The 20,190-nt window shown below is 44.5% G+C and overlaps 1 pseudogene; it reads right to left on the minus strand.

Moving 5' to 3' along the window:
* Positions 1 to 230: 230 nt before the first annotated feature.
* On the minus strand, positions 231 to 669 carry LOC121037451 (60S ribosomal protein L37a-like; annotated as a pseudogene).
* Between the last annotated feature and the right edge of the window lie 19,521 nt (positions 670 to 20,190).

Genomic DNA, 20,190 nt, shown 5'->3' on the forward strand with positions numbered 1-20,190 from the left:
CAATAATGATTTTAGGAGTAGATTTCAGTGATTCATCCCCTATGTATAACACCTAGTGCTCATCCCAAGTGTCCTCCTTAATGCCCTTCGCCCTTTTAGCCCCTCCCCCTCTCCCTCCCCCCTCCCCCCAGACCCCTCCCTCCCCCCAGCTCCCCACCCAACCACCCCTCAGGATTCATAGTAAGCACCATCTTACACTTACTGGAGTAAGAAGGAATTTTTTTCCAATAAAAATTAGAAAGATTTTTAATTTCCAAGTCTTTTGAGAAAGCAAAATTAATGGAATGTAAATCAGAACATCTAATTAATAAATTTAGCAAGCCAAAGGAATTTTGTTATATAAATTAACCCATTTATCATAGGCTAGCCATGTTTCAAATGGTGGAGCTTCTACTGGTGTTTCAACTCCTTCAGTCTCCTGACGGCCAACTTTACTGTCACCTTGGAGTGGTGTTGTAGGTCCAGGCACCACCCACGGCGTTTGTCATGCAGGAACCGCAGTGCAGGATCCCCCCAGCTCGTCTTTTCATAGTGGTTTGGCCACAGAAGGAGCAAGTGCACTTGGCGTGCTGGCTTATTTCAGTCTTCTTCACCATTTTTCCGAGGGAGGCACCATATAACAGGGCCCGTATTTCCCGACAATTCTGACTTCTTGGTGTGTTTAGCCATGTCGACACAAACTAGGTCTGAGCCCACTGGAGTAAGAAAGAATTTTTAAACATGCACTGTTACAAAAAAAGAATTTTGAATCACTAGAACATTCTATCACACCAACATGCTGATTCCTTATGGTCAGTCTTCCATCACCTCAAACTTGACTTTTTTTTTTTTTTTGAGAGAGACAGAGACAGAGAGAGAGAGAGAGAGACAGAGAGACAGAGAGAGAGAGAGAGAGAGAGAGTGAATGGGGGAGGGGCAGAGAGAGGGGGAGACAGAATCTTGAAGCAGGCTCCGGGCTCTGTCAGCACAGAGCCCAATGTGGGGCTCGAACTCACAAGCTGGGAGATCACGACCTGAGCTGAAGTCAGAGCCACCCAGGTGCCTGTAAACCTTGACATTTCTTGCTGCAAAAGGATATCTTTGGTTTTAAGATTTTTCACTTGTGTTCTTCCTTCTCTAGGTAAGATTCTTTCTCTCTTCAAGAATGTAACTTATTACTTCTTTTTTAAAAGAAATTTCTAGTGTTTATTTATTTTTTCTTTTGAGAGTGACAGAGGCAGCATGAGTGGGGAGGGGCAGAGAGAGGGAAAGAGAGAGAGAATTTTTAAGCGGGCTCCCCACTGCCAGCACAGAGCCTGACACGGGGCTCCAACTCACAAAACCGTGACATCATGACCTGGGCTAAACGCTTAACCACCTAGGCACCCCAGATGTTTACTTATTTTTAAGAAAGAGAGAGAGCCAGCAGGGGAGGGGCAGAGAGAGAGAGAGAGAGAGAGAGAGAGAGAGAGAACCCCAAACAGGCTCTGCACTGTCACTGCAGGACTTGAACCCATGAACCTACGAGACCATGGCCCGAGCAGAAATCAAGAGTCACCCTATAAAGGTGCCCCTATTATTTCTCAATCATAAACTTCATTTATACACCCTTGCCCCCTCATCCATCAGGACTCCATTTAAAATTCAAAACTCACCTACGTTCCTAAAATCTTCCTGGATTAGCTCCTATACTTAACTTGCCCCTGTTGTACCCTACTTGAATTGCATCAAATGGTTTTGCCTTTGTTACCACAAGGATTAGTGAGTATTCCCATTTTTCAGTGTGTATTCAATAATCTACAATAACATGGGACTTGGTGAGGGCACTGTTGCATCTTCTACTTATTTGCATCTCACCAGGCCCAGGAAGGTGTTCTGTACCCAGTGGGTATTATTTTGCAGACAGAACAGCCTGAGATGAACATTCTCAACCTACTCTTCTCACAGCCTCCTGGTCCCTACCAGGCATCTTGTCTCCAGAGGGCGTCAGCAACCCAAGGCCCCAGCTTGAGACTTCAGAAGCTTCATCGCCTCCCTGTGCCAGCTGCTGAGCCCGTAACCCAGAGCTGGGCAGGAAGAGCCTCTTGAATAACACTGATATGCTCCTTCCTTCCCCCACCAAGCTCTGCTTTGGGGCCAGTGAGGTGACCAGTCCCCCTGCCCCCATCCTGCTGGAATTTCCTCTTCTGGTACTCATTAAGGGGTGGGGGTAGGGGGCTTGAGTGGAAGCCAGGAGAAATGGGAACAGTGGCTGGAATGAAAGGCAGTTGCCAGTGACCCTTGGGTCTCCATGCTGGAGGTGTTTGTGGAGAGGCAGCATTTCATTTTCATATCGGGAAGGTGGAAGAGGTCGTGGCAGGATTGCACCGGAGGGATTTCCTCTCTGCAGCCTACAGAGAGGATCCCAGATACTAGAAGTGTCTAAAAAGACAATTCCCTAGCCCATGGGACCCACTGTGTTTCCCCGGTGATTACAGATGGTGTCTGAGTGTTCTTCCTGCTCCCTGCAAGCCTAAGAACTCCTTATTCCCACCACACTGTCCTGGAATGTCTTTTTCCCTCCCGGGGCTGCTGCCTTTGGTCCCAAAAGGCATCGCAACACTGGGGTCATTTTCTAATCTGGGGCAGATGTGAGCTCAGGGATGTGAGTTGAAAGTAAGGTAAACCAAACGAAGCAAAGAAGTAAGAAATGAGCACTAAATGACGCTTAATTGGTCAAGTAAGATCTGAGCAGTCATGGTTGCTGCCATGGCCCAGTGCAACACGGGGCTGAGTGTGCCACCTCATCATGTGATTTCCCTTGACCTGTGTTTTTCATGACACCCACTCCTTGTTTCCCCCAGAGAAGGCTCCCCAATGTCCCGAAGAGTAGCTGGCATTGGAAGTTGTGTCCCTCCCCTTTAACCAGCCAGCTTTCTCCCAGCCCTCACAGAAGGCTCCAGAAGAGGCCGGGGCTGGCTCACATCCCAAGTTGCCATTCCCTTTCCACTCTGAGGACTCCTCCTTCACCCTTCCGGGAAACTGAGGGGACTGAGGAAGGATGGTCCCTGGAGAAGACCTCCCCAGTAGGGCAGAGGTTGGACACAGTTGTCTGCCAGCATGAAATTTGGAGGGCAGTGGGGACAGGCAGTAGGGCTCTCAGGAGGGAAGTTTCTGGTTCTTGCCTTCTTCTAACTCTCCTTCTCCTCCACCTCCTCCTTCTCCTTCTCCTCCACCTCCTCCTTCTCCTTCTCTTCCTTCTTCTCCTTCTCTTCCTCCTTCTCCACTCCTTCCCTCTCCACTCCCCCTCCCTCTCCCTGTCCTCCTCCTCCTTCTCCTCCTCCTCCTCTTCTTTCTCCTTCTCCTCCTTCTTTTTAAATGTACTTAGGTCACTGGGGAAAATGTAGGAGGAGGGAGCAGAGAGGAAGGAGGGGGTTTGGAAAGAAGCTGAAAAACAGCAACTATCCATTGACTTGTTGCATTCCTGAGGCTGGACTCATTCTAGTCTACTCCCAGCAGCAAATGACAGATGTGATAGATGTGGAGCATTGCTGGCTGCCTCAAAGATTGCAGATGGACTGTTCAGACCTGGGCCTCCCAGACATCCTGGTTGCAGTGGCCCTAAGGAACTGGGCAAACTTGTCTCATTACACAAGCCCAGAAACTCCTCAAGATGCCCCACTTGACTTAAATTTCCCCCGAGCACTGGTCAACTCTAAACAACTCCTCCACTAGTCTACAATGAGTTTGACTTATAAACACCAACGTAGCTCTGAAAGGTTTAATATTCTGTAAACAACCCTGAATTAGAAGGTAAGTCTGGTAGATTCAGATCAATCTTGGGAACCTCCAAGCCTTACAAGACTGTTGGCAGCAAGCTTTCCCTTGGCCTCCATTGGTGTGGCATGAACCCCACAAGCATGAGTGTGGCTGTGTTTCAATCAGACTTTATGTAGAGACACTTAAATTTGGATTTCATATAATTTTCATGTGTTGTAAAATACACTTTTGACTTTTTTTATTGTGGTAAGAACACTCACCTCAATGTATCCTCTTAACAACTTTTAAGTGCACAATACATTGTTATTGACTCCAGGTCTTTTGATTGTTTTCAACTCTTAAACAGTTTAACAACTACCTTAGCTCTCAGGTCATACAAAAATGGATAGTGGGCCAGACAGAATTGGCTCATGGGCTGTAGTTTGCCAGCCTCTTGTCTAGAAAATGTGGACAAGAGCAGCCAACTTTGAAGATTCTGTTGCAGCATTAGTTACCAAAAAGCCAAGACAGCAAAATCTATCAACCTGAGGGCCCCTAAAGAAGAATCCCTAATCATTTCTGTTACTTCTCTCGCTATCAGTAAACCTCATTTTTTTTTTTTTTGGTTTCACATAAAAAGAGTTAATGAGGTTTCACTTTTGTTTGGTATAAGAAAACAGTGTAAGTGTAGCAGCAAAACAACGGACATGGAACCAACAGCCTTGAAGCTGTTCACGGATAAAGTTGGGGTCCTCCTACTTTGCACAATGCGGTGTCTCAGTCTGTCACGGTGCTCACTGAGGCAGGCAGATGGGTCCTCATCCAGAAAGAGAACCTGCATCTTGATCTACATATCTTTGCCAGAATGGGAGGAATGGTCTTGTATACTCAGTCCCATCACATTTGCCCCATGCAGGCACCGGTGGTTCCCAAAATGGCACCATGAGCCTTGAGCTCCTTTTTGGTACAAGCGTTTCCTGATTTCAGCTCCTGGATTCCTTTCCTTTCATTTCACGCAGATCAGTCCATGTGTGGCTATCAGAGCAGATTTGAAATGGAAATCTCCCTACCGTGATCTGATGGCTCCTCATTTCGCACTGGTTTTAGAGGGCCAGAATCCTCAAAACAGACCAGTGCCTTGAGAGGATTTGTGTTCTTGGGTTCAACTCCACATCAGGGATATTAGTAGAGCTCTCCTTAGAAATGGTTGGCTGGTCAGTGGCCACTCAGTTACTTGAATGTCCAGCTTTTCCCTGGACACTGAGAATTATTGATGGACCCATGCAGAGAATCCTAGCTGGTAGTAGAGTGGGATTAAGTCCATAAGTGTCAGGGGCTCAAGCTCCCTGCAACCCTCTCGGATGTTCTTCCATGTTGAGGAGCTGGTGTTCTTGTGGGGAGGAACTTTGCATCTCAGTTCAATTTGTTTGTTTCCCTGAGGGTTTTCTAGACAAGCCCAGAACAACTCTAACAGAGTCACCCACACGCCAAACCAAAACCAACCAACCGACCAAAAAAAAAAAACAAAAACAAAAACAAAAAACAAAAAACCACACAAACGAAAAACTAAAAAAAACCCCAAACTCGTAAGGCTATCCGCACCATCTCTAAACTCGGCAACACTGAACAAATAGTTCTCTGAATCCACTGCTCCATGCCTCGGGATCTCAGCTCATGCTGTTGCAGATTTCTCCCTCTGTCTAGAATGCCCTACTTCTTTTCATCTGGCTAACAGCATCACTCCACAAAGAAAGCCTCCCCTTACCCCCTCCTCAGAGCTAAATGCCCTCCCTCTCTGTTTCCTCAACATATCTGAATTTGCACGTCTCCAATGCCCTAACACAGCCCTTCATCAGCCACATTACAAGGTTAAAAACCCCACCACAGTCTCACTTGAAGCTGGACAAAAAAAGCAACCATAATTAAGAGGAGCACTTGAAATAGGTTTCACAACCTCTAAACTTCATGATGAACTTCTCCGTAGATGCAGAGCTGAACTTAAAAGAGTAACTACAAATAGTTTGAGGCCACTGTGGTTAGTCTGACATTTGAAACACTCACTTCCGGAACAGTTTAGTTATAACATCTTGTTAGCAGGTACAAAAATAACTTTTGAATTATTGATAGATAAATAAATCTTTAATTTTTTTAATGTTTATTTTTTTTAATTTTTTTAAATTTGACGTTTATTTATTTTTGAGACATAGAGAGACAGAGCATGAACGGGGGAGGGTCAGAGAGAGAGGGAGACACAGAATCTGAAACAGGCTCCAAGCTGTCAGCACAGAGCCCGATGCGGGGCTCGAACTCACGGACTGTGAGATCATGACCTGAGCCGAAGTCAGTCGCCCAACCGACGGAGCCACCCAGGCACCCCTAATGTTTATTTTTGAGAGAGAGAGAAACAGAGTGTGAGTGGGGAGGGGCAGAGAGAGAGGGAGACACAGAATCTGAGGCAGGCTCCAGGCTCTGAGCTGTCAGCACAGAGTCCAACGCAGGGGTGGAACTCACGAACTGCAAGATCATGACCTGAGCCCAAGTTGGACGTTCTCCTGTGACACCTAGGCACCCCTGATAAATAAATCTTTAAATATTGTTTATTTTTATTTCGTTATTTTTAAAAAGTTTATTCATTTATTTTGAGAGAGAGATAGAGTGCAAGCTGGGGAGGGGCAGAGAGAGAGCGAGACAGAGAATCCCATGCAGGCTTTGCATGGTCAGAGCAGAGCTTGATGCAGAGCTCGATCCCACAAACTCTTGAGATCATGACCTGCGCTGAAATCAAGAGTCGGACACTTCACAGACTGAGTCACCCAAGTGCCCCTATATTTGTATTATTCTTATAGGATCTCAATTTTTGTGCCTTTCTTATTTATAATGCAGTAATATATGTAGAGCACTTAGAACAGTGCACAGCATATCATAAGCAGTCAATAAATGTTAACTGTCCAAAATTAGCTGTCTTAAAAGGTATACACGTGAAATTTATTTTTTTTTTTAATGTTTGTGTGTCTTTGAAAGAGAGAGAGAGCACTAGTGGAGGAGGGGCAAAGAGAGAGGGAGACAGAGGATCCAAAGCAATCCAAAGTCATCCAAAGTGATTCAAAGTCATCTAAAGGGAATCTGCGCTGACAGCAGAGAGCCCCATGTGGGGCTCCAACTCACAAGCTGTGAGATCATGACCTGAGCTGGAGTCAGATATTTAACCAACTGAGCCACCCAGGCGCCCCGTAAAATTTATTTTTTATGCACATACGCCAATATAGAGAGTCCATATACAATTATTATTTTGTTTGTTTGTTTCCACTGAGGGACAAATGTTTTTGAGGGTGCCTGGCTGGCTCAGTCAGTAGAGCATGTGACTCTTGATCTCAGGGTTGTGAGTTTGAGCCCCACATTGGGTGTAGAGATCACTTAAAAGTAAAATCTTTAAAAAAAAAAAAACAACCACGTTTTTGATGTTCCGTACCATGAGGTCTTGGAGAGGCAGAAAGCACATGTGAACTATCTTTTACTTCTTGAGCATACAGCACATGTCTGCCATGTTGAAAGCACACTAAGCTGAAAGTTACCTGAGCTTTCCATGGTGGGTAAGGCCATCTGGAAAGTTTTTATGGAAGATGAATGTAGGTCACAATAAACAGAGGACAGCTTTAGAAGTGAACAAGAGTCAAAGGGGTCCTTGCCGTGTGGGGAGAGGGAGGGGAGCTAGGTGGGTGTTCAGGAGCCTTGGCATGAAGTTGGCATTTCCATCTGGGCTCAGGGTCCCGTTTTTCTGTTTCTCCAGGGATTCTGTTCTCTCTCTGCCCAGCCTGAATGAGCCAGGCTACGCTCCTGCACCACTCACATCTTGATGTTCTTATATAAAGATTTGGGGGCTGTAAATAAAAATCTTTTCCTTTTAGCTCAGTTGTAACCACAGTATGATTAGGGGGTTTGTTATCATTTTTTATTGTGGATTTTTTTTAATTTTTTTTTTCAACGTTTATTTATTTTTGCGACAGAGAGAGACAGAGCATGAACGGGGGAGGGGCAGAGAGAGAGGGAGACACAGAATCGGAAACAGGCTCCAGGCTCTGAGCCATCAGCCCAGAGCCTGACGCGGGGCTCGAACTCACGGACCGCGAGATCGTGACTTGGCTGAAGTCGGACGCTTAACCGACTGCGCCACCCAGGCGCCCCGATTGTGGAATATTTTGAATACACACAAAAGTAGAGAGGCTAGTATTTCCCCTCCCGTATGCACATCACCCAGCTTCCAGAACAGTCAAAACACGGCAAGACTTGTTTCATCTCTATACTGCCTGGATCATTTTGAAGTGAACCCCAGTGATCCTATCACTTCATCTATAATTATACAATCTATTGCTAAAAGAGAAGGGCTTTTTATTAAAGGAACATAACCACAGTAACATCATCACATCTAAAAAAAATCAACAACTCTTAATACCACCAAATACCCTTTCAGCGTTCAAATTTCTTGGAGTCTCATATTTTTATTCAATTTTTCTTATCTTTAAAATTGGGTAAAGTATATTTAATCTAAAATTTTCCATTTTAGGTGCACCTGGGGGGCTCAGTCAGTTGTGTCTGACTTCGGCTCAGGTCATGGTCTCACAGTTCATGGGTTCGAGCCCCACATCGGGCTCTGTGCTGACAGCTCAGAGCCTGGAGCCTGCTTCAGATTCTGTGTCTCCCTCTCTCTCTCTGCCCCTCCCCCACTCACAATCTGTCTCTGTCTCTCTCAAAAACAAATAAACATTAAAAAATTTTGCCATTTTAACCACTTTAGATGTACAACTCAGTGGCATTGATTACAATGTTGTGTGATCGTTACCACTGTCTTTAAATGTTTTCATCACCCAAAACAGAAATTCTGTACCCATTACACAGTAACTCTTCCTTCCCTGTCCCCTCAGCCCCTGGTAATTTCTAATCCACTTTCAGACTCTATCCTAGATATTTCATGTAAGTACAACCATAGCATATTTGCCCTTTTGTGTCTGGTTTATTTTGCTTAGCACAATGTTTTCAGGTTTCATCCTTGTTTTAGCATGTGTCAGAACCTTATCCCTTCTCAAGGCTGAATTATATTCCACTGCATTTTGTTATCCATTCGTCTGTTGATGGACATTTGGGTTGCTTACACCTTTTGGCTATCGTGACTAACGCTGCTATGAACATGGGTCTACGAGTATCTGTTTGAGTCCCTGTTTTCAGTCCTTTTGGGTGCACAGCTAGGAGAAGAATTGCTGTGTCATGTGATAATTCTGTGTTTAACTTTTTGAGGAATGGTGTCACCGGTTTTCACAGTGGCTGCACCATTTTACATTCCCACCAGCAATGCAGAAGGGTTCCAGTTCTTCCACATCCTCGCCAACACTTGTCTTCCATTTTCAAAAATTATGAATATGAAGTCGCGTCTCATTACGGTTTTGGTATGCATTTCTGTAATGACTTGTGATGTTGAGCATCTTTTCACATGCTTATTGACTGTCGGTCTTCTTTGAAGAAATATCTATTCAAGTCCTTTCCCATCTTTAAATTGGAATGCTTGCCTTCTTGTTGTTGAGTTGCAGTAGTTCTTTATATATATTCTGTATATGAAACCTTTACTAGATATTTACAAATATTTTCTCCTATACTGAAGATTGCCATTTCACTCTCTTGATAGCATTCTTTGATGCACAAGTTTTTAATTCTAACAAAGTCTAATTTATCTATTTTTCCTTTTTTTTTTTGAGAGAAGGTGCAAGTGATTGAGGGATAGAGAGAAGGGGCAGAGAGAGAAAGGGAGAGAGAGACAATCCCACAAAAGGCAGAGAGAGAGAGAGAGAGAGAGAGAGAGAGAGAGACAGAGAGAGAAGCAGGGCTCACCCAAAGCAGGGCTCAAGCTCACTCAATGCGGTGCTGGAGCCCATGTGCCGTGAGATCATGACCTGAGCCGACGTCAGATGCTTAACCGACTGAGCCACCCAGGTGCCCCTCTATTTTTCCTTTTGATGCCTGTGTTCTTGGTGTTATATTTAAGAAACTGTTGTCAAATCTAAGGTCATGAAGATTTGCCCCTAAGTGTTCTTGTAAGAGTTTTATAGTTTTGGGGTGCCTGGGTGGCTCAGTTGGTTAAGCGTCAGATTTTGGCTCAGGTCATGATCTCAAGGTTCATGAGTTTGAGTCCCACGTCAGGCTTTGTGCTGTCATCTCAGAGCCTGGAGCCTGCTTTGGATTCTGTGTCTCCCTCTCTCTCTCTGCCCTTCCCCTGCTAATGCTCTGTCTCTTTCTCTCAAAAATAAATAAACATAAAAAGTTTTAAATAAAGAGTTTTATAGTTTTACTTCTTAAATTCAGGCCTTTGATCCATTTTTGGTTAATTTTTTTATGTGGTGCATCAAAAGTCCAGCAACAGCAGAAGTAAAACCAGTGAATCACCAGAGTAGTAATTAGTAGAAGTTTATTTTGCACACACAAAAAGGAGAGTTCATGAACTGGGAATACTCAAACCAAATATGCAGTGAGGCTCAGAGGTATATTGTTATAAAGCAGCTTGTGTAGTGAGGAGGCAGTGACTGTTTATTCTTTGCAGTGACTGGTTATAGTGTTAGAAAGTTTTTAAATTAGGGAACAGGTTAGTGGTTCCCTCATATAAACCTTGGGGAAGTGTTGCTTATGATTTTCAGAGGCATAAGCAAGAAATGACCCAGGTCAAGTTAGTCTTACTTGTCTTGAAAAATAAGCTAAATGAAGGTTTGCTTGTATGATTAAATTGGTTTTGTCTGTTCAGGGAATTTTCAAGTCTTGTCTCTATTTGTGCTTGAATTTAAAAGTTGTAACATAGGTGGCTCAGTTGGGTTAACATCTGACTTCAGTTCAGGTCATGATCTCACGGTTCATGGGTTCAAGCCCTGCATCGGGCTCTGTTGCTGACAGCTCAGAGACTGGAGCCTGCTTTGGATTCTGTGTCTCCCTCTCTTTCTGCCCCTCCCCTGCTTGCTCACTCAGTTTCTCAAAAATAAATAAAAACATTAAAAAAAAGGTTTTTAAGTTGTAATATAAAAGTCCCACTTCACGCTTTTGTACGTGGATATCTAGTTTTCCCAGCATCATTTATTGATACTGTTCTTTCTTTTCTTTTCTTTTCTTTTTTTTTTTTTACTTTTTAAAAAATGTTTATTTATTTTTGAGAGAGAGTGAGAGAGAGGGGGATAGAGAGCAAAAGCCGGGGAGGGGAAGAGAGAGGGAGACACAGAATCCAAAGCGGGCTCCAGGCTCTGAGCTGTCAGCACAGAGCCCGATGCGGGGCTTGAACTCAAGAACTGTGAGATCATGACCTAAGCCTAAGTAGGACACTTACCTGACTGAGTCACCCAGGCGCCCCCAGCCTGTTCTTTCTTTACTGAATGGTTGGGTCAATCAATGACAATCAATTGACCATTGAATGTTCATTTCTGGGCTCTCAATTCTATTCCATTGGTCTGCATGTTTATCCTTATGCCAGTACCACACTGTTTTGATTACTGTTGCTTCATAGTAAGTTTTAAAATCAAGAAGTATGAATCCTCCACTTTACTCTTTTTTTTTTCAAGTTTGTTTTGGCTATTGGTGGTTTCTTGAGATTTCATATGAATTTTAAGATGGACTTTTTTATCTCTGAAAAAAAAGCATCATTGGGATTTTTTCCATTGGGATTTTTTTAAAGTTTATTATTTTTTTAGTTTTTTAAGTTTTATTATTTTTTTTACACCCAATGTGAGGCTCAAACTCATGACCCTGAGATCAAGAATCACGTGCTCTTCCAACTGAGCCAGCCAGGTGCCCCTCCATTGTGGTTCTGATATGAATTGCATTGAATCCGTAGATGGCTTTGGATAGTATTGCTGTCTTAACGATACTGGGACTTCCAATCCAGGAACTTGGGATCTTTTCCATTTATGTAAGGTTTTCTTAATTTCTTTCAGCAATGTTTTGTAGTTTTCAGTGTACACGTCTTTTACCTTCTTGATTACATTTATTTCTAAAACTTTAATTTGTTTTTGATGCTATTGTAACTGGAATTATTTTCTCAATTTTGGGATTGTTTGGTGGTAGTGTATAGAAATACAACTAATTTTTGGGTGTTGATTTTTGTATTCTACGACTTTGCTGAATTCATTTATTAGATAACACTGACAATTTTTTTTTGGTGTGGATTTGTTAGTGTTTTCTACATATAGGATCGTGCCATTTGTAAAGAGAGATAGTTTACCTTTTCACTTTGGATGCCTTTTATTTCTTATTCTTGCCTACTTGCTCTGGCTAGGGCTTCAAGTAATATACTGAATAGAAATGGCAAAGTGGGCATCCTTATCTTGTTCGTGATCTTAGGAGAAAAGCTTTCAATCTTTTATTATTGTGTGTAATGTTTTTCATATAACAGTTTTATCATGTTGAGGAACATTCCCTTATATTTTTAGTTTACTGTTTTTATTACTAACAGGTGTGGGATTTTGTTAACATCAAACTTTTTCTGCATCAATTGAGAAGACCATGTGTGTTTCTCATTCATTCTATTAATGTCACATATAACATTGATTTCATATGTTACATTTCTGGGACAAATCTTACTTGGTTATGGTATATTATCTCTTTAATATGCTGCTAAATTTGGTTTGCTAGTATTTTGTTGAGGATTTTTTCTGTCTATATTCACAAAGGACATAATTCTATAGTTTTCTTTTTTTGTAGTATCTTTGTCTGGCTTTGGTATCAGGGTGATGCTGACCTCATAGGATGAGTTAGGAAGTGTTCTTTTGAAGAATTTGAGAAGTATTAAGATAAATTCTGCTTTAAATGTTTGGTAGAATTCACTAGTGAAGCCATGTGTTTTTGTTTTGTTTTCTTTTTTTTTTCTTTGTTGGGGAGTTTTTTTTTTCTTTTATTAGGTTTTTATTTAAATTCAAGTTAGTTAAAAAAATTTTTTTAATGTTTACCTTTGAGAGAGAGAGTGACAATGAGTGGGTGACAGGCAGAGAGAGAGAGGGTGACACAGAATCTGAAGCAGACTACAGGCTCTGAGCTGTCAGCACAGACCCCGATGTGGGGCTCAAACCCCCAAACTGCAAGATCATGACCTCAGCTGAAGTTGGGCGCTTAACCGACTGAACTACCCAGGTGCCCCTATATTCAAGTTAGTTAATATACAGTGTAATATTAGCTTCAGGTGTAGAATTTAGTGATTCATCACTGCCATACAACACCTGGTGATCATCACAAGTGCCCTCTCTTTAATCCCCATCACCTTTTTAGCCCATCCCTCCACTCTATTGGGAGGTTTTGATTACTGATTCAATATCCTTGTTATAGATCTACTTAAATTTTCTATTTCTTCTTGAGTCAGTTCTGGTAGAGATTTTTGTTTCTAAGAATTTTCCCATTTCATCTAGATTATCCATTCTGTTGGCATACAGTCGTTCATGTTATTCCTTTATAGCCCTTTTTATTTTTGTAAAGTTGGTAGTAATGTCCTTTCTTTTATTTCTGATTTTAGTAACTTGAGTCTTCTCTTCTTTTTTTCTTAGTCAAGGTGCCATGCACGTTTATTGTGTTATATTCAGAGACACATAAAATCTGACCATCTCTCATTTGGTGATTAAAATTAATTAATTGGGTTTGGGTATTGTGAGATTGATTGGCTCATAATATTTATTTATTTGTTTTTTAAATGTTTATTTATTTTTGAGAGAGACAGGGTGCAAGCAGGGGAGGGGCAGAGAGCAAGGGAGACACAGAATATGAAGCAGGCTCCAGGCTCTGAACTGTCAGCACATAGTCGAATGTGGGGCTTGAACTTGTGAACTGTGAGATCATGACCTGAGCCAAAGTCACATACTTAACCAACTGAGCCACTCAGGCACCCCCTGATTGGCTCATTATAAAACTCTCCTTCAGCTTTCATCAGATTGTTTTGTCAGCTTTTGACAATAATTGCCTATCCATTATTTCACAAGAGAATGCTGAAATTTTAAAGAGAATACATTTTAATGAACTCAAATATGCCAAGACAGGATAAAAGGTGCATTTTCAATTTCCAGCTTTGCAGTTCTGAAGCTAAGTGTGGTGGAAAGGAAACACATCCAAGAGTGAAGAACCTGGGGATCAGCCACATGCTGTAAGATCTTAGATAAGTCATTTGGCCTCTTTAAGCTCCAATCTGCAAAAGCGGGACACTGAACATGATGACCTGTGAAAGCACTTCACAACTTTGACTCTCCAGAAGTCTATTCTTTTTCTTTAACATGTAATGGCAGTTATGACTGATTAGCCTAGCTTTTGGGACACCGAGCCCTTAGTTCCTCTCTGTAGCCTTCAGGCCCAATGTGGGGCTTGAACTCACCACCCTAAGAACAAGAATCACAGGCTCTACCAGATGAGCCAGCCAGGCATCCCTCCAAGAATGTTTCTAGTTTCAAAGATTCACTTAAGATTGTGGTTCAATCTATTGCACTTCAGTGGTTATGCTTATCACATGAGACATCACTCCAGACAAGCTGCTCAGAGAGACCATCCTTTCCTTTTATCAAAGTGCTCAGCCCCCCAAACTTGGCCCATACTTGGGCTGTGTGGAGAGAAATTTCTCCCAGCCTCCCCAAGAACGTCAAGTATCTTCACATATTTTATCCCTTGGGCAAACTTGTCAGGAAAGGATCTTACAAGTCAGTCACCCTAAGGTACAACTGACCAAGAGACTTTCCCTTTCAGAGGCCTTTTCATTTTAATAAGAGATACAAACTTCAGTAAAATATATATATATATATATATACATATATATATATATGCATTTATAATGATGAAATTTTAAGAAGAATTTTTTTTCCGTGGAGGAAGGCAACTTTCTATCTCCCTGAAATCACATGCTTTATTGTCCTTAAAGCAGCAGGCCTGACAATGGTTCTAACAACATTTCTTTTTTTTTTTTTAATGAAACAAACAATTTTTAAGTTTATTTATTTAAATAATCTCTATACCCAGCATGGGGCTTGAACTCATGACCCTAACATCAAGAGCCACATAGTCTTCCAACTGAGTCAGCCAGGTGCCCAGGTGCCCATCTAACAACATTTCTTTTTTTCTTTAAAAAATTTTTAATGTTTATTTATTTATTTTGAGAGAGAGAGCGCGAGGGGGAGAGAGAGAGCAAGCAGGCTCTGTGCTGTCAGTCCAGAGCCCAACTCGGGGATCCATGTCACAGATCATGAGATCTTGACCTGAGCTGAAATCAAGAATCAGATGCTTGGGGCGCCTGGGTGGCTCAGTCGGTTGAGCAACAGACTCCAGCTCAAGTCATGATCTCATGGTTTGTGAGTTCGACCCCCGAGTCGGGCTCTGTGCTGACAGCTCGGAGCCTGGAGCCTGCTTCGGATTCTGTGTCTCCCTCTCTTTCTGTCCCTCCCCCGCTCATGCTCTGTCTCAGAAATAAACATTAAAAAAAAAAAAATTAAAAAAAAAAAAAAAAAGAATCAGATGCTTAACTGAGCCCCTCAAGTTCCCCAAACAACATTTCTTGATCCATTGTTCTTCCTGGTGTGCTACAGCATCTGGAAGCTGTACCCAGGAAAGACCCCCTCCTTGGGAATATCTCCAGTTGGGGTTCCTCACCATCCTCTTAGGCTGGTGAATCAGGTGAGAAGCTACCCTTGGAGGAGGTGATAGTGGGTGAGCGTCCTACGGTCAGGTCAATCAGGGAAAGAGTGTCCTAGGAAAACTGGGGTGGGATATCCAGCCCTGGGAATGAGGAACCTTTTCAGTAGGAAGGCATTACCTTTTGTCAAATTCAAAATCAGAAGGGAGAACCACAATCGAATGAGTATCATGTCTGTAAGTTTGAATGCAACTAGGAATGAATGGATGAAGGTAAGACATCCAGGATTGAGGCTGAGAATGGTGAGTCAATGTCAGTGGGCCCTTTCCCAAGGTGCCTGGAGTATTAACCAAGGCAGGCAAGGCAGCTTAAAGAAGCCACTCCAATCCGGAACCTCCACACTTTTGCTTATGCCAGCGCTACCATCTGGGCTGTCCATTTTCCTTTTTCTATGCCTTTCTCCATCCTAATTATTTGCTAACTCTCAGCTCCAATTCCAATCTTCGTGAAGTTTTTTCCTGCTCGGAATCTGGCTCTCAGTGATTCTCACTGCCCTCCTTCTGCCCTTGTCACATGGCTGTTATTCTCTAGTTGTGTTGGAAGGGTGCTCTCATGTCTGATCCCTCTTGGCATCTCCCGCACCTGTCCTGGTGCCCAGCACACGGTTGTGCGCAGTAGTGCTGACTGATCAATGGATCATTGACACAATGGGGTAGGCATTCTTTCTCAGCCATCTTCTTGCAAAAAAAGGACTCTCCTGAGGAAATTCCCTGGGACAAATGACAATGAAACATGGACAGCTGGCTAGCCAGTGACTTGTTCCCTCTGAGCAAGCAGGGCCGGTGCTGGGTTTAATTTAGGCTACTCCGCCTTTCATGCTTTAAAAGGACTTTCCCACGACAGACTCGGGACCTGCGGTTCTGTGCCATTAGCACCACCACTGAGAGATGGGTGGTGAGAGACGCAGCCAAGTGTGCCGGCCTCTGACCTGGTTCTGCTTTTGCGCTGGGCTTGGAGCTTTTTGTAGCAATGCGGTTTGCGGTTTCCTTCCCAGCTCAACAGATGGAGCGTGCCCGTGTGGTGTACAAAGTCTGGGCTTCGGGGCGGGGGTGTGGTTTGCATCTACAAGTGGGTGGACTTCGGCTGGTCGCACATGAGTATGCATATGGATGTGATGACTCTCTTTGGGGGACATCTCAGTCTCTCAGTCTCTGTAGGTTGTGTGCACGTACCTCCGAGTGTGTGTGACTCTGAAGATGGGGTGTACTTATCTGCACGTGTGTGTGTTGTGTGCATGTTACACTTGTGTCTATCTGTGCGTGTGCCTATCTGGGAGAGCTCTCCCATTTCAGTTTCTGCCTTTCTGGGTAGGCACATCAGCGTGTCTCAGCTTCCAGGATGTGTGTCCACCCAAAGCTCTCCAACTGGTTTTCAAGAACAATGGCTCCTTTTTGTCCCCGGATCCTAATCATGGCGCCACATGAAATGGATTCCAATTGGCCCATTGGCTCCTCCTTCTCCTTCCTGAGAGGGGAATGAAGGAATGGAGGAGCTCCCCGCCTCGTGCTCCTAACAAGGACTCTTTTCCTTCATAATGCCATTTCTTCTCAGTACTCTGTGGTTCTGATAGGCCCTGGGACCCACAGAAGCATCATTGGGAATCATTTGGCATCATTCAGAATATTTTAATGGGGTCCAGATGCCACAAAGGGAAGACCTTTTTAGAAATCCAGGGCTGTCTTCCACTGCCCCCACCTCCCAGGAGAGAGCTGACATTCTTAGCACTGTTTACATTCTTTTCCTCCTTGCCTGTCTGTTCCCCACCCCTTCCAGGACCTCCTCACTTGGGGTTCACCGATAAACTGTGCCCCTATAAACAAAGCCCTCCTTCCGGCTCTGGAGGAGCCCAGCTCCACCCTGACTTGCCACAGCTCAGAATCCTGCCTTTCTTTTATCCACTCTCCTTGGCCACCCTCCTTCACCACTGCATTAACCCCTTCGTCTCCTTCAGGGCATCAGGGTGGAATTCAAAATCCAGGAAGCAGAGAAGGCCGATGTTAATGACTTGCTTCCAGTCTCCAGCCCTCCCTGCACCTCCACTCCCCTACCCTACACCCCAAACCCCTTTCCAGCAGAGAAGGTAGGACAAGCTGCCAGCCAAAGCCAGAGGCTGGAGATCCAGGACACCTGGCTTCTCTTCCTGGCCTCACCGTGCCGTTTCCTTTGTGACCCTCAACAATCTCCTTGCTTCATCTGAATAGCACAATTTAGAAAATATACGTGATCATCCCAGCCTCCTCCCGCTGCTAATATCTTGTGGAACATCCACGAAGCAATATTTTCACAGAAGCCCAGGACTGCTGGGGTCAAGCTTAGGCATGTGAGAGGTAGCATGTGTGACCCAGGACTGAAGGCAGAGGATTAAAGTGTAACTACCTTACTAGCAGTGGGAAAATACCTGTCTGCTCATGGGGGGCTGGGTAGAAGGTACAGCGGTCCCTCTTCTAAGATGTCACCTTGATGTCCCCAAGAGATGCCCTCCTTGTTTGCTTTCTTTTCTCTGTCATGGGATAAAGCCACCCTATCCAATGTCTATGCCCAAAGCTGCCTACCACTGGCAGGACGGCTTTGGGGGAACAAAGTGAAACCCAGCTCCCTCTTTGGGGTGGGAGCTCGCAGGCAGGGGATGGGTCCTCGTCACCGGTCTATCACTGGGGACTGGCACAAGAGAAAGTGTGCCGAACGGTGACTGAGAGGCTGGAAGACCAGGCTGCCACACCTCCACCACCGAGGTCCTCCTGCAAAGACTCAAGCTGCATGGCAAGCCTGAGAATGTCTCCTCTCCTCCTGTTGCCCATTTATCATGAGAGGGGAAGACAGTCTCCTCCCGACTAGAAACAAAATGTCTTGCTTCCGCTTGGGATTAAAAAAAAAAAAGCGCCGTTTTCTCCATCCATGCCTTCTTCAAAAACAAGAAACACTTTCCTTTCTCCCCTGCCACAGCCTCTCCACTGGCATCTGGATCTTGGCTACCCCCAGACTTGATTCTTCCATGATGGGCTTTTGGCACTCTAAAAGGATTTGTGGGATTTGGCTTCCTTCCTCTTTCCAGCCAGGATAGCTCCTCGTTCCCGGCTCAGTTGGAGGGGTCGAATCATGTGAGGCATTAGTTTCTTTGTTGGAGGAGAAACTACCCTGCTTGTGTTGCTTCTTTTCCTTCCAGGCACCAGCCACCCTTTCCTCGGGACCTGCTTCCTTGGGGAAAGTGGGGGTCGATGTGAGAAAAGGGTCTAGAGCATGTTCAGCTTGAGTACTAGCCTCTTAAGCCAGACATGCTCCAGCCTTGTTTGAGTTTTCCCTCCCAGGGAGGAGTAAGAAGAGAGACCACAGATCCAAGAAGCATGGCAGATATGACCTCTTCCAAGCTGAGTCCTTCTCCTGATCAGAGAAAGGAAGTGCAAAGAAATCAGGCAAAGCGGTATCCAGGGGTGCCTTGGAAGGCCAGGAGAGAAATGTATCTGTGGGCTGGTGGGCAGCCTCTCCTGCTCTCTCTCTCCCACAGTGGATTGATCTCACCCCATCTCCCTGGGTGGTGGTGCCTCACTGATCCTCGAAGAAAGTCTTGTCTGCGCTGCAGGTGGGGTGTGTGACCTTTCCCAGCCCCTGGGGGACAGCTTTACCAAGAGTCAAGGACCTTCATGATTATTTAAGGAGACTAAAACAAATATTTCTTTTTCTACTTCAGGAGGGAAAGAAATATGTCCTGGTCCCTTCTTCTGTTGATGGCCAGGAAGAAAGAGAAAAGGCACTGTTAGAAAACCCTGAATGTCTATCCTTTCTCTGCCTATATAAGGTCTGTCCCAGGCTAGCGCTTAGGCACCAGAGGACCTTTTGTTTCCAAAGAATGGAGGCCCCTTCTCTGCCTCCCTTCAAGCTCCTTGCCTTGGTAAACGTCAGGGTGTAGAGTTGGCCACGCCATGTTGTAGAACATAAGGAAAGTCTTAGGTTGGGGACTTCTTTTCAGTTCCAGAGGCAGGGCAGTGGTCCGTTCTGGGGCCTGGTGGGAGTGAGGGGAGGTGCTCTGGAAAACGATCCGGCTCCTTGGATGCCTGTGCCTCTGACAGGAATGAACCTTTACTGTATGATCGTGGCCAAGACTCAGTTTCCCCTCTGGGCCTCGGCCTTTTAATTCTGTAAAATGTTGGTGTCAGATTTGACCTTTAAGACCCCTTAGCTCCAATTCTATGTCACCACCATCTTATCCCCCTGGACTAATTGGAGAAGATAGGCAGGGTAAAGAGAGGGAAGAAACTTCTGCCTAGTTTGTGGTCCCTTTCAAGAACTTTAAAGCAAGATGGAGAGATTCTAAATCATAGCCTATAACACCTCTAACACATTGGATGAGGTATGAGGCTCTCAGTCACCTAAACTCCCCTAGGCTTCTTTCTTCTCTCTCTCTCTCTCATTCTCTCTCATACACACACACACACACACACACACACACACACACACAGAGTTGTGATGCACATAAGACCGACCACAAGCTACTAAAGCAAGGGAGGGACAGACTCCCTCTCCCACTATTAGAACCTCTACCCACCAGGCAGTCTCTGCCTCTTCCGGTTCTACTGACCGCATATTCTAAATTTTTTTTTTTCAACGTTTATTTATTTTTGGGACAGAGAGAGACAGAGCATGAACGGGGGAGGGGCAGAGAGAGAGGGAGACACAGAATCGGAAACAGGCTCCAGGCTCCGAGCCATCAGCCCAGAGCCTGACGCAGGGCTCGAACTCACGGACCGCGAGATCGTGACCTGGCTGAAGTCGGACGCTCAACCGACTGCGCCACCCAGGCGCCC

The sequence above is a fragment of the Herpailurus yagouaroundi genome, unplaced genomic scaffold (genome assembly GCF_014898765.1).
Source record: "Herpailurus yagouaroundi ecotype Mexico unplaced genomic scaffold, PumYag 28, whole genome shotgun sequence".
NCBI lineage: Eukaryota > Metazoa > Chordata > Mammalia > Carnivora > Felidae > Herpailurus > Herpailurus yagouaroundi.